This window comes from Magnolia sinica, chromosome 11 (assembly GCF_029962835.1).
Source record: "Magnolia sinica isolate HGM2019 chromosome 11, MsV1, whole genome shotgun sequence".
Lineage (NCBI taxonomy): Eukaryota > Viridiplantae > Streptophyta > Magnoliopsida > Magnoliales > Magnoliaceae > Magnolia > Magnolia sinica.
Genome location: NC_080583.1, coordinates 83,831,735 through 83,837,418, shown reverse-complemented (window position 1 = coordinate 83,837,418; position 5,684 = coordinate 83,831,735). Strand labels below are relative to the sequence as shown.

At 42.2% G+C, this 5,684-nt stretch overlaps 1 non-coding gene across 1 annotated transcript; it reads left to right on the top strand.

The window, feature by feature from the left end:
* Positions 1–252: 252 nt before the first annotated feature.
* On the top strand, positions 253–359 carry LOC131219795 (small nucleolar RNA R71). The gene has a single exon (XR_009158439.1). It is a non-coding gene; the product is annotated as a small nucleolar RNA R71 (small nucleolar RNA).
* The last annotated feature ends 5,325 nt before the right edge of the window (positions 360–5,684 follow it).

Sequence of the window (5,684 nt, the reverse complement as noted above, 5' to 3'; positions counted from 1 at the left end):
TTAGCATTAATATCATCATCCTCTTTCAGGAGATACATTCAACCCCTTTCCTTAGAGTGAGTCGGCCTAGACGCAGTACTAGGTCTAGGAGAGATATCCCATGTTTGTGTGTTCTCAGCAAGTTTATCAAAGTAATCCCACACTTCATCAACTCCTTTATTCATAAACTCTCCATTACACATCGTCTCGACTAATTGGCGCATGGGAGATGTCAGTCCATCATAGAAAAAGTTCGTGATGCGCCACGTTTCAAAACCATGTTGTGGGCATGAACTGACAAGATCCTTGAACCGCTCCCAACATTGGAAGAATGTTTCATCTTCCCTTTGGGCGAAGTTCATGATTGACTTTCTTAGGGTGTTCGTCTTATGGTATGGGAAAAACTTCTTAATGAACTCCCTTGTCATGTCATTCCATCTGCCAATTGATCGAGGACGTAGTGAATGTAACCACGTCTTGACTTTCTCTTTCAAAGAAAAGGGAAAGAGTTTCAACCTGATCGTGTCATCAGATACGTTAAGAAAGTATAAGGTAGCTATGATCTCGTCAAATTCTTTTAAATGTAAGTAAGGATTCTCTGACTCAAGCCCATGAAATTTAAGGAGGAGTTGGATCACCCCTGGCTTGATATCCATGTGTCCTTCATTCTCAGGAAAAACCATGCATGAGGGCGTGCTCACCCCCGCCGGTTGTAAGTAATCTCGTAAGGTACGAGGCGGGGGTGCTTGATGCACCTCATTCTCATCTTGGAGATCTTCTACCCTAGGTTGGGGTAGAAGAGGTTGATTTTCAGCCATATCCTCCATTAACTCAGGGGATTTCGAGCGGTGTCTAGTCCTACGATGGACAGTTAACCCCTCAACTAATCCTCCTTCAGTCAAGAGACGTCGAGTGTTGTCACGAGTCCACTTGAGCATGAAACACTCGCAACCCTCAATCAAATTCTAAGCCTAATCCTATGAAGGGAAATAAAAATCTAAACAGAAAAAGAGGGTTGGAAGGAAGTTACCAATTTGGAGTCCCTAAATTGAAACCTGCAAAATAGAACAAAACAAGTTAGTTTCTAAGAATGGCAAGCCTATAAAATTCCTAAGAAGAGAAATATAGAAATAAAAAGAAACAAGGAAGAATTCCTAAATTAGAAAGTAGCAATTTAGAAAGAGCGTACCAAATTTAGAAATTTCTAATAAGCCTACAAAACAGAAAAGTTAGTTTCTAAACAGAAAGTCTTAAAATAGAAAATTTCTAAAAATAAAATAGGAAACAAAATTAGATTCTAAAAAAGTTAGAATTAGAAACTCATTAAAAAGGAATCCTAATCTAGAAATAGTAAGGAAGAGAGAAATTACCAATTTAGAAACCTATCTCAGAATCCTACAAAATAAGAAAGTTTGGTTAGTTTCTAAAAAAAGGAAAACTATCTAAAAATAGAAAGTTATTTAAATAGAAGATTTCTAAAAATTAAAGGAAAACATGGAATTAGAAAATTCTAAAATAAATCCTAAAAATCAGAAAAGTCCTAATCCTAAAACTAGTTATCTTCAGGAAACGTAGCCGTCAATCCCCGGCAACGGTGCCAAAAACTTGTTCATACCCCAAGTGCAGGGTTGTGATGTAGTAATAAACTCGGTAAGACCGAGGTCGAATCCACAGGGACTGAAACCTGTACGTTATCTGAAAATAACCAGATCTAGAACTAGGCTAAGATGAAATTTAAACCAATTGTGATTCGAGGAATATGGTGAAATATTAATTTAAACTTAAAGAATTCAGAGAAAGTGAACTAGGGATTCAGAGGATCCACTTGTAGAGATTAGGGAGATCTTATACCTGCTTCATGGATATTATACTGAACTTACTTGATATAGTTTTCAAGAGATGAAAGGTATAAGAATTAGGTATGATTCCATCACAAATCCATGCCTAAGAGACAAGGTAAATAACAGAACTTAGACCAATCCATAACCAATCAAAAGATGTATGAGTGCTAGGAAGGATCCCATCATCCACCCATGTCTATGAGACGATGGCGAACAACAGGGTTTCTGAACATCAAAATAAAAGGAAAGGAATTATTCAAGCCATCACAGATCTATTGTAATTTAAATCACAACAAATCATTAATGACTAAAAGAATTTCTTAAATCAAACAAAGTCAATCAGTTCAGTTCAATCAAACCTGTAGAAGCTCTCATCACGCCGCAAGCTTCACCTCTTAGCCCTAGCTAAGGGATTTAGCCTAACATAATCATAGGAAAAAGAAGAAAAATAAAGAAAAAATACATAAAAATTCCAAACACTTCTCTCTCCGCCTCCCTCTCTCTATCTGACGTCCCCTATTCAAGCATTCCCTCTTCTCCACGTTTGGAACTCTTTTTATAGCTTTTGGAGTGGTGGAAATCGGATTTGGGAAGCTATCGTACGCGCAGCGAAAGCCTTTTCGTAGCCAAGTTTGGGGCTTCATAACTCTCACGTTCCTTGCATTATTTCTGTAAAATCAGCGTCTCTTGGAAGTGTTTTGGCTGGCCTACACGATGGACGGTTCAGATCTGCCATATGATCAAAGATGGTGGGCCACAACTGCCTGGAAAGTCCGATTTCGCGGACGTGCGTAGCCTTTCGCACGTCCGGCGCTGACGTGATTGGTGGGCCCCACAGAGGTGTTTTCAAGGAAATCCACCCCGTCCATTAGATTGCCCTCGAAATTTCAGTAAGAAACGGATGGTTTTTCATATCCATTGACTAAGAATCAGAGAAGAAATCATCCAAACATCAATTTGAACGTTGCAGGGCAGTCCACTTATGGCCTCTGTATCGCGCACGTGTGATTGCATGAGTCCAAAAGCTCAGCATGGGTTCGATGAATTCGTGGCCCTCTACACGATGGACGGATTGGATTATCCGTACAGGCCATGGGTGGGGCCCACTTGCGTCCGCAAAAACGGACAGTTTCCGTCCGTTATACAACGTTAATGCGGCAATTGCCGTTTTAAAGAAGAAGATACGGGTCAGCCGCGCTGACCCGTTATACACGGTATGGTGCGGCTCGGCACATGTGTACCTCATGTACACACTTTGGTTATACGGGGCCCACTGTAATGTATATACAAGATCCGATCCATCCATTTGTTTCCTCATCTTATTTAAACCGCCGAGACCAAAGTTGAGACAGTTCCAAATATCAGGTGGGCCCAGAATCAACGGTTTATGGGCTGATCTGTCAGTTGGGGCACTTCTATAGTGATCCAAGGGCTAAATTTTGATATGTACGGTTAATTTATGGCCCTCAGGCCATGTATGAAGTTTTGAGCCAATCAGATGGCGAGAACTATATGATCGTGCATTTTTCACCAATTTCAGGCCTCTTTAACGTGAATAACTTGATTTCCTCGGATCCCTGGTGTGTAATTCCATCGATCTTGGTCCCCTGGAGTCCGTCCCTTGCCTTGGGTGTCATCAGAGCGTCAAATCCATGGTTTAAGCACCCTTTTTCAGTTCATGCTTGTCAATACACTCTGCATCACAAATACAATTAAATCAGGCTATTAAACGGTATCATGCTTGTAAATCCATGCAATAAATGGGTCTGATATGCAATATTTGACCCTCAACACATACCAGATTGCGGCTGACGAAGTTACAAAGCACACTGAGGTAGTTGTCACATAGCAAAACGTGTCTAATCGGTTGAGATATTATCAGCGAGAGTATACTGAAGTGAAGGACATGCTGGCAGTGAGTGGCTTTGGTTGGGACTCTGAGAGGATGGTTGTGACAGCTCCTAATGAAGTCTGGCAGCAATATCTTAGGATAAGTTTGACAGGTTTTGAATTTCTTATCATCTATCTCTATGTCACGCCCTAAACTCGGAAATCGGGCTCACAAAATTTTCAATCGCCTAATCTGGCGCTGACAGCCTCCGTAGAACCCCATTCTCGGCTCCCAGCGCCCATTCGCCAGGTTCCGATCCTGGTATACTACGAGGAGGATTTTCAACATCAGTTTGATTCGTAATAAGCATAACCAAAGGCATAACCCACAAACAACAACCAAAAACTCCATCACATTTTCACTATGATCAAAAACTTTAAAAGTACAATGAGCATAAAGGAAAATACAATGATAATAAACAAAAAGCTCCAAGATGATCTGCAAAGCGCTCCTGCCTCAGCGCTGTTGTGCTCCAACGTCACCTGTACGCAACGGTCGTGCATAAGCTTATAGAAAGTTTAGAGGATGGTGTAAGTGTGTGCGCAAGGTAGTAGTATAATTATGCAGTGTCAGAGTAATGCGGAACATGCTAAAGAATCCATAAATGCTATTAGCCGTACCAAGGCCATGCGGTGCAAGACATGAATGATGTCGGCCATACCAAGGCCATGCGGTGTGAAATGTAACTCAAGCATGTGAATCCTCATCTCAGTCCACATATCAATACATCTCAACTCTGGAATATCACCGAGGTCTAGTACACTCCAACCAAATTGCCGTCCCATCGCGCGCAATAAGGTGAGTGGAAGAGACCTCACTATCCACCTGCCAATATCGGGATCGACTTGTCGATAGCGGACCCATTCCTCGAGTTGGTCAGACTCAGCCTAGCTTTGCCCCCTTCTCCCAGGCGGGTAAGGCTACACCCTCTTCTAACCGACCATGACACAATGGAAAGCGCAACCGTTTGGTAATCGGCACTCGGCGCTCATGCACCCACTCGGTCTAGACGTTAGAGCAATCTCTTTGTACCATAAGGGTTTAGGGACTTTCACTCAAGGATATTTATTGCACCCCATGTAGAACAAGATTTTCGGTATCCAATCCTGTCAACCACGATCTGCCTGTGGAGGCTACGGCCCTAATGTCGCTAGGGCGTACAGTACCATATCACACAATACGAATGCATGAATCACACTATCTAGTCATGCAGCAATCCTGCGCGTATCGTGCGCTCATGTAGGGCAACACCGCTCATTCGGGAGCCCCTAAATAATCTGTCCGAAGGCATATGCTATGATCAGTCACTTCTCATATCAAGCATACATATAATGCGTATGATCATGAATTATGGAACTATACTAAACATGCTATAAAGTAATGCACTATCCTTACAACGCAGATGGACTAGACGACCTACACACAACAAGTACGGGCCAAACAATGAACCCTAGGGAGAGTTGTAATGTGGACATTTAATCAACATTATACTTACAATGTGGACGTCAAACCAATATTGCTCCCAAGGCACGGCTATCAAAAACATCATTACTCAAACCATGGTAGAGTTACACATTGTAATGGACTTGTGTACATCCAATTAGGCCTCGACCCATGGGCCTTATGCATATCAGGTGGGCCTCAATGGATGGGCCATAACTACATCAAGATGGGCCTAATCATATGGGCCTCATGCATATCAAGGTGGGCCTCAACAACGGCCTCGTATATCATATCTGCCTAACCAACTGGGCCCCAAGTACATCGCATCGGGCCTAGTCAACTGGGCCGATTTAAATAGCCGAGTCAAATGGACCATATGTATATCAAATCGGGCCCACCCTTATGTGTTTGAGGTCCGACATATCCATAAGTTATCATAGAGATAGATAAAATGAAAACAAGTGGAAATTACCGTGGCCCTTATGGGTTTGAATGGTGGATGACACGGTACACTACTTAACTGGTGGGGT